Here is a 12,497-nt window from a genome sequence, read left to right on the forward strand (position 1 = left end):
AGATTACAAATTGCGTATTGCAATTGATGAATGTCTTTATAACATGTGGTTTTCTCAATTTTTTTACTACAAGTGATTTTGAGGGATGGGCAAATTTACATATCTTGCATGCCCCACATTTGAAAAAGCCCTTTGTTGTTTTTAGCGTAGAAATGGCTTTAGATGAAAAAAGGATGGGGGAAAGATGATTGGCAAATGTCTTAGCCTTCTTGAAAACTATCTTTGGACCTTTTTTGACAAAGGGAAGGAGGTCAGCATCCAAACTCAAAACATCCCAATGTTTGCAAATGATGTCCTTCACTTGTTTGGCCTGGTTACTAAATCTTGTCACAAAGTAGGGTGTTGTACCCTCTTCCTTATATTTGGTTCCACCGGTCATTTTCTTAGATTTTCCTAATTTACTACCACAGGAAGCAATGAGATCATCGCGTTTTAAACTTAATGAATGTTGATAAGCGTAATTTATGGTAGCTCCATCATATCCCCTCTCCATAAATCTTTGTTTTAAATTATCAGAGTGATGTCTGAATGTCTCGTCTGTGGAGCATAGCCTCCTTAACCTAAGGAATTGACCTTTAGGTATACCTTTTATCAAGGGCTTGGGATGACTGCTGTCTGACCTAAGGAAAGTGTTCCGTGAATTGACTTTCCTGTATACCTCCATTTGTATGGTACAGGAAAGATCAATATAAAGGTGTATATCTAAATAATTAATCTGCGTTTCGTGACTATCAAACGTGAAATTTAAATTAAAATTATTATTATTCAATATATCGATGAATGAAACTGATGTGTCATTACCCCCATTGGGATGTGACCAGCACACGTCACAAAGGTTTATGCTCAGCCAAATTCCTGGTGGAAGAGGGTGAGCCTAAATAGCAGGCCGACGAATCAGGCACAGGATTGTTCAGCAGGCAGGAGTAGGCAGGAGCCAATCAGGCGACCGGAGCTTGAGGGGGGGGTGGAGCCTTCATGTGATCCTCACAGTACAGTGTTATTAATAACTATGGCCATGTGGGTACATGGGTAACAAATTGTTAACTACTGTATAGTAACGTTGAGTTAGGAACTTTGGCTTTGATAACCTAATGTAGAACATCTTGGCCGGAAGGTATGTTGGCCAATAAGGTTATTATATCCTCCAACTCACAGAGCGTGGACAGGAAAACCCCTGTGGTGGAAAACTGAGGAACCATGGCTGCAGCACTGCCCTTCCTCTGAACATACTAAAAGGATTTATCACTATGAAATAGGGGATTGAAATGTAGGATCGCCCCAAAAGTACTGTGCCTGGACAGCAAAGGCATGCCTGCAACAGTGGGTGGGACAGGGAGGGCATTGCACAGCACCAGCAGATTTCACTATTTGATAAAGACCAAAGCCCTTTAGGAGAGGGTGGCATGGTGTAGCAGGTAAGCCGTTGCCTTGGGAGAGGGCGGGGATAACACACAGTGCTTGCAGACACTACTAACCCACCAATTCCTTTGACGAGTGGAAAAGCACTTGAGGGTATAGGGGGACAGACTATGAGGAGTTGGCTAGGGTAGGGAGGAGAACTTATAGCCAAAATACTTGAGGGGACATCTGGATCTGAAGGGATGGAAGGAACACTGGGGGTAGGCATATAAAAAAGGGGCACGGGGGATGGGCACAGGAAGGGAATTGCCAGAAGTAGGCGCGAGGGAAACACTGTGATGGTGTTGAAGTGACAGGCCAGTGCAGGAGTAGCAAGCAGCATAGGGCAACACATTTAAGTAAATGACAAGTACAAATCAGTCTTGGGGAGAGTAGCATAAATGATCAAGAGCTCAGCTAAAATATGGTATGAGTGTATTAGCATTCTGATTTCGCAGCTAGCCAAGGAGGCTGGGAAATGTTCATATTTAAAGGTAAAGCTCAGCTGGTAAATTAGCAGCCCGCTGCAGCAAGGCAGGCTGAAAACCTGGGGTGAAATTGTTACTCCCCCGCACGACAATTACAGGCATTTAGCCTTCCAATTCTGTGACATGTAGTTCATACCAACAAATAGTTCCACTAACCAGTGCAACTCAAACGCCACTTTGCCACAAAAAGTGCTTGCGCTGATTTTATGTTTGCAAGATGTCAAATTAAACTGGCTACAAACTGCAGATGGCCCGTCTCCTTTGTGGAGATTACAGGCTTCTAAACAGGGCAGAATAAAAACATTTCCAGAAGAAATCCTGTCGGCATTTTCTTTTTAACCAAAGTACCAGTGTTGCTTTTTTTAAAAGAAAGTGAAGTTGAATCAGAGAATCTGTGCAGGTAACTTATGTAATATAATTGCTAGCATTCACTAGATTCATGTTGGTTCCTTCACTGCCATAAAAAGGATAAATAGCTTCTTTGTTTTTCAGATTCTCTCATATCACATCTATTCACCATTGTTTCATGCACCTGCTAGCAGTCTGTATTTACACTCACTGCACTGAAACCTAACAATTTAGGGCAAGTCTGACTGCAGTGGAACTTGTACATTCTACAGTACACATGCTAAGCATATCTATTTATTCAGTACATTTTATACTGCACTGGAAATATTAGTATGTGGGTCACATTATTGTATTACCTAATTTTGATATCACAATTATTATTTTTTATTCCTACACTATCCCCATTTCAAAGAAATGAAATATATATATATATATATATATATATATATATATATATATATATATATATATATATATATATATATATATATATATATATATATATATATATATGTCCCCATAGTCAGAAGGAACTGTCATTGGTTTTGAAACTGACAGTTAAAATGTGGAATTCATTACCCATGGAGACTGTGATGGCAGATGCAATAGATTTGTTCAAAAAAGGTTGGACATCTTTTTAGAAAGGAAAGGTATACAGGGATATACCAAATAAGTAAATATGTTGATGTTGATCCAGGGAGTATTTCCATTGCCAATTCTTAGAGTCAGGAATGATTTTATTTTTCCCCTTATGAGATATCATTGGATGATATGACACTGGGGTTTTTTGTTTGCCTTCCTCTGGATCAATAAGTAAGTATAGTTATAGGATAAAGTATCTGTTGTCTAAATTAGCATAGGTTGAACTTGATGGACACATTACTTTTTTCAACCTCATCTACTATGTAACTATACTATATGTAACTATGGAACTGGCTTACTCACCTGGTTCTAGGCCTGCAACCCAAGTCCACTCTCTACTGTACATACATTTACAGTGTTTCTTTGTTCTTTTAGAGGTGCAGCCAAATATTCTGCATTAACTTTTTCACCCTTCTCACATTTTTTATTGCTGACACAAATTTCCCTTTTAATAGAAATATTCGTTTCAAATTATATTTTAGGGCATCTACAAAAAAAACTGGCATTGTAAATTGCTCTGTAACCCAGCCCTGCTTACTGCAATCCTTACCATTTATCCTGTATCCCAGAATAAGTATCATCTCCCTCAGAAAAACCTTAAGTCATGTGTGGTCTGTGTTCTTCAGGGTTAGTCATTCTGCCTCAGTTTCAAAAACTGTATAAATATAACATTAGTTATATTTATAATGTTAGAAATGTTATTTTGAAGTAATAAATGTATAATGAAGTAATGTTATAGGATAAGGAAAAATTGTCATTCATTTTAATGCCACTCAAAGTGGATGAAAATTTTGAATATCCCCTTTAACATTTGCTAACCTTGATGGACTGCAAAAATAATCAGAGCATATTCTGTACCCGCTTGAAAAGTGCATTGCTTGCTTTGAGAATAACAGTCACTATTTGTTGCTAGATCTTGTCTTGCGCTAATTTGCAGAAGCATCATATTTAAAAAAGTTGCAGAGATCCACAACTCAACACGAAGAAAGTCAGAACACAAAGCATGACTAGTGCTGTATATTTTGATTGTCGCAGATTGGTAGAGTTAGGAACTCTGGCTTTGCTAACCTAACGTAGAATGTATAGGGCAGAGGGTAAAAAGGCCCATATGAATAAGAAACAAAAAAGGCGTTGAGTTTGGTTGGTGGATTCTGATTTCGCAGCAAGATAAGAATGCTAGAAATGGTGAAAAGGCTCAGCTGGTAATTAAAGCTACAGTTCAGTCAATATCCTGCATGTGTGTTTTTTTTAATAAATCAGTTCTGTAGTAAGAAAAAATACTTTTAGCATTTTCTGTTTTTAAAAAAACAATGTTGAAAGACCAATTTTCTTGTATTGTATTTTAACAGCCATTTGCTAAGGCCCTGCCCCTTCATGTCCTGTCACAAGCCCTGGCACACCCCTTTGTCAGCCCTGCCCTCCCTCTAGCACATGTCAGTGCAGGAGTGCTCATGAATATTCATGAGCTTCCACTGAGACGCAGAAGAAAAACAGATCCCTTCACTAATTATGTCACCAAATATCGCCTATCAATACATGGAGAACGAATTGACCTGCAGTTATACAGTTCTTTAGGTAATTAGAGATTGCACACATGAAACTATTGAAGTAAAAAAATAAATTAAAAAAATAAAAAAGACTGAACTGCAGCTTTAAGCGTGCTGCTGCAGAAAGACAGGCTCAAAGCCTGCGGTGGAATTGTATGTATGTATCATTTTATTTATATACCGTGGTGCCAACAATGTACGCAGCACTTTACAAAATTATACTTCCAGGTAAATACATTACAAATAATGTGGATACATGAAACATGTAAATGACAACTTAAGGCAAAGTGGGACTCTAATCTTAAAAGCTTACAATCTAATTTGTATGTTGGGAGGCATAAAGACAGTAGGAGTATTAAAAGTGCAGACAGGGGAGGTTAGGGGCACCTGGTGTTCGTAGTAGAGGCATAAATAATTTACTGAGGTGCTTCTTTTAAGAGGTGCATTTTTAACTGGGCTTTGGATGTGGAAAGTGAAGGTGCTTGATGAATATTGAGTGAAAGAGCGTTCCATAGGTAGGGAGAGAAATGCAAACTCTTTTGCCTTCCAATTATCATATAACCATATTGTGCCAAGTAATTCCTACAATAGCTCCTGTTAGAGTTACCCCACAAATTGCTTTTTAATACTAGTCATTCATCAAAGCCGAGACGCAACATAAAACTGATACGTTGCGTGTCAATTTAAGAGTGAAACGGCCTTTTGTGAAGCTTGCTACATAAACCCACTGAGAATAATAGCAGACAGTGGGCCTCATGCAGTAAGCGTTGATAAGGGAAATATGGCCATGTTATAGCCAAAATTGGGTTTGAGATTCAGTAAGCGCCGATAAGTGCTTCATATCGCCAGGTTTCGGAGCCGATTATTTGGTTATGGCCAGTCGCCTGCCGATAAGCCTGTTTTCGACACTGATCGCCACTTTTTTAAATCGGCTGGATTCAACAAAAAAAAACAGCTTATCGGGGCTGATCGGCACTACGAAATTGAGATGTTATGGCCGATTTCTCCCGCCAACTAAAGTTGGCATTTTGGACGGGAGAACGATCGCTAAGGCTGCCGGAACGGCACTTAGAAAAAAAAAATCTTCTGTACATCAATGGAGTCAATGGAGCGGGGACGTATAACAGTATAGTACTGTTTACGTTTCATTGCTCACAATACAAGGGGGATTTGCATTACAGTGTGGGGGCATTCCCTGCATTGTGTCACAGCTGATGTGTCTTATTTGCATAACATTCGACTTTTACATGTTTTCAGCATTTGCGGGTCACATTACTCATCATGTGATGATGTGGCAAGGGAAAATACTATACTACACTCTTAAAGGAGAACCTCACATCATATCACACATTTTACTCAACTCAGCGACAATTATTTACATGATGTCACACATGTCACACATGTCACTCATACACAGTATATTCATCTTCCTTTACATTACACAATGCTTGTAATGTGACACGCATCTTTAAACGTTCATGTACATCTGTCTTCTCATGTTTACATATACTTTTGGGTCCTCCCTATTTTCATGACGTCACTTATTGGACGCTCAATCACATTGCATGTTTACATTGTAACCGTTGCATTACAAGCACTTCAACCTAACTTATACACACATGTACAGTAATTCATCATTGGGACACCTTGTAAACTCATTCTATACCAACTATCCTCCTTACACAAATGCATGCATATGCACACGACTATTCATTGTTGCCAACATGTCACAATAACATGGATAATTACACATGTTACACAAAACTTTTCCCACGTCAATCTCAGCCTTTTTGTCTCATTACATGACTGACTCTTGCGTTCACAAGTGTTACATGCATTGCACATGCAACTATTTATTTGCAAGCAATCTTTGTACAAAGCTTCACGTCACATCATTGCCAAATATCATCATTCCCTGCAGAATACACACAACAAATACTTAGAACAACAAGTGCACACAGCTTGCCACAGAAGTACTTTATTATGTTAATGTAACACCTTGCATTTTACTATGTCACCTGACATCATCACATACCTATTTAAAGGACGCACATTACCTGCTCATTCACAGCTACTCATTTCAAAATGTTGCGAATGTTTAGGAGACGGAGGAACATTCTTTTCTATGACATGCTTGATGATGAAGACAATCATATAGGGCAAGGGAGGGACACACCGAGGGACAGTGACAGTGACGCGGATACGACAGGGACAGGGAGAGGGACAGGCCGAGGGACAGGTAGAGGGACAGGAGATCAGAGGAGAAGACAGAGGAGACAACTTGTGCCTCGTCCGCGTCTGTACAGGGAGAGAACCCTGTTAGATGGGATGAGTGAGGAGGAGATTGTAAGTCGCTATCGTTTGAGTTCAGCAGCAATCTTAGCTCTTTATGAGGAGATAAGGGGGGATTTAGATTTTTTCACAGCCAGAGGTCGTGCAGTCCCTGGGCTTGTTAAAATGCTGTGCTCATTACATTATCTTGCTTCCGCGTCATACCAGACAACTGTGGGCATAGTGGGCGGGGTCTCGCAATCTACATTCTCGCGGGCCTTGACCCAGTTTCTCTATGCACTCAATAGACGCGCTAGGAATTATATTCATTTTCCTACAGAGGCGACAGAGTGGCTGGAAGTCAGGACTGGCTTTTATAATATAGCAGGGATACCATGTGTGCTGGGTGCAATCGATTGCACACATGTTGCTTTGATTGCACCTAGTCAGAGTGAGCATGTGTACCGCAATCGGAAGCACTACCATTCACTCAATGTACAGGTGGTATGTGATGCCACGATGAGGATAATGCATGTGGTACCCAAGTTCCCTGGTTCCAGTCACGATTCCTCTATCCTGAGGAACTCTTCAGTCTTCCATGCGTTCGAAGAGGGACATTTTGAACCTGGTTGGCTGCTGGGTGAGTACATATTTACATGTTCTAACACAAAACACATGTTGATTTAGGAATGTTGGCATTGTACAATTTGATCACTAATGTCAGCTTATGTGTGCTCCATTCATTATAGGTGACTCAGGATACGGAATTAGGCCGTGGCTCTTGACTCCGGTGCTAAACCCTCAAACTGAAGCAGAGGACAGGTACAATGCAGCCCATATATCTACAAGATCTGTTATAGAGAGGACATTTGGCCTACTCAAGACCAGGTTTAGGTGTCTGGACAGAACTGGTGGGGCTCTTCTATACAAGCCTCAAAAAGTGTCTGATATTATCCTTGCCTGTTGCATTTTGCACAATGTTGCACTCAGGCACAATGTACAGTCAGACCTAGCTGAGGCTTTGGTAGACGAGCATCCCACCCATGTAGCTGCTGAAAATGAACAAACAGCCAGTGGTGGCCAGACACGACAGAATCTCATCAATTCATTTTTTTCTTGTAAGTACAAACTCATATGTTCCTAGTACTACTTTTATAGTTTAATTATGTTATATTAACAATAATGTTTCTTTATATAACCTTCTGTTAGGACACAGATGAATATGGGTTGCACACCTTTCTTTTCTCTGCTGTGTGCACAAAGGGATGTGGCACCGGTATGTTATTGTTGCACAGGTTATATAATCCCTCTTCAATTGTACTTTAGTTGTGTGTATGTGAATACAACTTGGGTAACAAAGCAATAATATTTTAGCATTGTGTTATTCCTTATGCTAAGACAAAACACATATTATGCCCATAATCATTCATGCTTCTAGTATGCTTACATACAATGTTATTGGTGCAGTGTAACATGTACATCCATATGATGTGTACACCAGGCTGATTTACATTTTGAATGTCATGAAATATACATGGTGTTGTACATTTAACACCAAATACACACTTTGCTGTGTTGTTTACGGTACTGAAGATGGCATGTCAATGTTTGCAATTTATATATTGTTCCTTTGCATTATAGGTATATCTCCAGTATGACTGATCATGGTATGTATATTTGCTGACATCTCTCATAAGATGTGGCTACCTCAATCTTCCTATAATTATTGGAACTAAAAACCCAACATATTGGTTTAAACACAAATGTTACATATATGTACTTTCTGTATCATGTATATGCATTTAGCTACTCTTGAGCTTTCATGTGCATTGTATTACAAAATGATTACTCCCATTTCATCACATTTTATGTATGTTTCCTTATAATTTCCATTAATGTAATATAGAGGTGGTTGGAGAAAAGGGGATAACTGTACTTATTTGTTTACTTACGGGAGCACATTCATCACTAGCATAGACACACTTTTTAAGACAACTGTTTGTGTCTCTATCAATTGGTGTAGGATCCATGTATAACACCGACAAATGATAACACCAGCTTTATTATGGTAGCTTATATCATCATATTGACTATACTATGTATTTCTAAACAATTAATAAACACAGTAAACTATAGTTAGTTAGGTTAATGAAATATACACAGAAACGTACTTCATAACATGATGGTGATGTCATATTCAGAACATCATGCATTGGAGGGGACCATAACATCTGGCCAGTAACATTATTTGCTACAGTCCCAAACCATTTTATCTACATACCCATGTAACAAGAGATTTTAAAAATAAATGGCTACTTGGTTGTAAGTGTCCTTTACATTGGGAGAAGGAGTGGCTCACTGAGTAAAGACACACACTGGCACTGATAGTTTGAAGCAGGGGAGTCTGGTTCAATTCCCGGTGTGGGCTCCTTGTGACCTTGGCCAAGTCACTTTATCTCCCTGTGCCTCATGCGGCAAAAAAACATTTGTACGTTCCACGGGCCAGGGACCTCAGGCTGAAACATGTGTCTGTAAATCGCTGCGTACAACTAGCAGCCCTATACATGAACATGCTCATATTATTATTATTATTGTTACATAGTTTCGACAGTCATACGTTCCATTACATATTAGAATACACAAATGTGTTAGCAGAGTGGGAATGGTTGTTATATATAAAACACACCATGTCATAAAATGTTAGTAGTCATTAAAGAACACTCAATAAAAATTCATGAGGCACTCTTTTGCAACATCATTATGTTAATTAAGTGCTTATGCAATATAGGCATAAGGGTATCACATTTTTAATTGTTTGTTAATAAGCGCTGCAAGCAATATAAAATTAGTTCCATATGTAGTATAGTAGTCGGTGGCTCCTCCTCACAATCATCTCATATAAAGGTAGACTCTTCTGAAATCATACATTGATCCGATTGTATCTTCCCCGACATCTCTGAAATACAGCAAACACATGATGGTCAAAGATGGCACCTTACTAGATATGCATCCGTGACAACGCGTTACGCAGCTCTATATGATTGTGTAGATACACACGTCACTCACTTATATGTTAGAAGTAAAACTGTTCATCAGTATGTAATGTTTCTTTAAATTTGTAGCAGGCATAACTATGTATAAGAAGTGAACGTTGCCTGTATACTGAAAGATGTGCGCGCACATCTTTGTGTGCGCACGCACTTCACGCTTGGCTCCACTAACTGTTAGCGCATGCGCAAAACAAAGCGTACGTTGTGCGTTCAATACATGTTGAAAATACCAGTAAACATAACATCTTTATTTCAAATACAATGAAGACGAAACTACATTCGTTCTAAACGAGTACATCTGTATTCTTTTTAAACAGACGTGTTTGAACAGAAAGCACGGCCGATAACACAATGCGCAAATGCAATACGTGTGACGTCATGTTAAGCCAGCGTGAAACGCACGCTAACACTCCTCCCACTCAATTAACATTCGGCTAACGCCCAGGGTACGCCTACAAACACTGAGCCGCACGCATCACACACTGCAGTTACCGTTACTATAACAAAACATGACAGCCAATAGGCTTTGAGGCGCGCACGTCGCTTGGGGGCGGGACTTACATCACTAATCCTTTTTAAGGACGCCTTGGCCCATGACAAGGGTCCCACGTCATACGTGGTGGACCCGGTTTTCAATGTTGTAGATGTTGCATGATAACAAAACAGGTATGTGTTAGAGTAATGGTAAAATGTTGCTAATATGTTTAAAGGGATAGGAAAGTACGTATATTTATTCCGTCAGCAATGTGTACTACTCTTTCAGGTCCTACTATATTGTATTAGGAAACAATTTGTTTGTGATCGCTACATGTTATGCAGTCTGCAATGTTACGCTGTATCCACGCATTGAAAGTGAAAATGGTGGTTACAAAAAAAAAAAAAATTTAAACGCAGAGTCAACGCATAACGATTGTTATATTTACCATTCTTCTAGAATTAACTCTTCGCCTGGCTGCAACTGGTCGCTCCAGAAATGCAAGCCATTTTCATCCACGCTTAACCCAACCGCTGAATCCAGTATGGCACATATCTCCTCCAGGATGCGCTCATAGGAATCGCCACTGCTTTCTTCAAATAATTGGTCGGGAGGTAGGTTCATTTCTTCCAGTTCCCATTCCAATGCAATTTCAGCTGAAAGGCTTGGTACATAATCATAGTACTTTTGTTCTTGTACAATGTGGGTTTCAGGAATGGAGGCTGCAGATATTGCAGCACGTATCGATTCAAACGGATCAGTAGTAGCGGATACATTGCTATTGCCATTAGGAATAAATATGCCTTTCACGACAATATAAGTGCCGTCTTTCAGGATAAATTGTTTTTCCGGGGCAATCTTCCAGAAACCATAGGTGTGTTGTAGCTTATCCTGGTCACGTTCAAAAAAGTCATTACTTGATAAAGTGAATCTTATTGAGGAATTAAAATTCCGTGCATGCTTACGGTCTTGGTAATAAGGATATTTTGCTCGAATGAAATCATCGATTTGGCGTGTGCTTGCTTTCTGTCCGCGACTGTTCAAGATGGCTTCACAGATCATGTACTTATACCCTAAAAGGGGATTAATATTGTTAACGAATTCATCAGCCATGTCTGAGTAGCACAAAAGCTGTGTGCAGGTCTGTGTTATTTGCTCATCAAAATGAATGTGCTGAATGGCTAACAAACTCCTGTTTTTCCTTGTCAAGGTCAACAAAAGTAACTACTTTGACTCCTTATTTCAAACGCCAATTGGATTTGGTTGTCTAATTGGGTTAACAGTTGTGGTTCGTGATATGGGACTGTGGGAGAAACATTTCTCCTTCTTTTATCTCGTTTGTGAAAAACATCCCTAGACTGTGAATGCGTTCACATAGTGTTTTTTTGAAAACTAACAAAGACCAGTGTGTGAAAATATTTCTTAGCCAGGCATATCAGTAAAAACACACCTGCAAAAAGAAATGTTTTTTCCCCGCTTACATTTCTGTGTGTATGTGAAAGTCTGGTTAACTCCCTGTCTGCATGAGTTTAAATACGTGTGTATATATATATATATATATATATATATATATATATATATATATATATATATATATATATATATATATAAATATATCTCTTATTATATATAAATATATATATATTTTTATATTTTTTTTTTTTTTTTATATTGCAGGAGTACACACAACATTGATGGCATTAAGTATACCTTGTATGAAACCTATTTAAATGGTGAGAAACATGATTGAATTAAGTAATAAACATTTGTTTAAGCACAATACTGTTAGAGTCTCATACTTAGGATATTTCTCAAACATTAGGCCTGTATTATTAAAATAGTGTGCTTTCACAAGGAAGCATGAAGTGTATTAGTTTGTGTATACCAGTTTATATAGTACTATATATATATATATATATATATATATATATATATATATATATATATATATATACACACATATATACATATATATATACACATATATACATATATATATACACATATATACATATATATATACACATATATACATATATATATACACATATATACATATATATATACACATATACACATATATACATATACATATAGACATATATACATATATATATACACATATATACATATATATATACACATATATATACATATATATATATACACACTCACACACTCACACTCACTCAGTGTGTGTGTGTGTGTGTGTGTGTGTGTGTGTATATATATTATTATACATTCTGAGATGTTATAGAAACGAACACACAACTGATTA

The 12,497-nt window shown here is 38.2% G+C and overlaps 1 protein-coding gene across 4 annotated transcripts in view; it reads left to right on the plus strand.

Moving 5' to 3' along the window:
• Window positions 1-12,497, plus strand: part of ACYP2 (acylphosphatase 2) — a 211,697-nt gene that overhangs the window by 172,323 nt on the left and 26,877 nt on the right. The gene's annotated exons all lie outside the window — the stretch shown is intronic.

The sequence above is a fragment of the Ascaphus truei genome, chromosome 4 (genome assembly GCF_040206685.1).
Source record: "Ascaphus truei isolate aAscTru1 chromosome 4, aAscTru1.hap1, whole genome shotgun sequence".
NCBI lineage: Eukaryota > Metazoa > Chordata > Amphibia > Anura > Ascaphidae > Ascaphus > Ascaphus truei.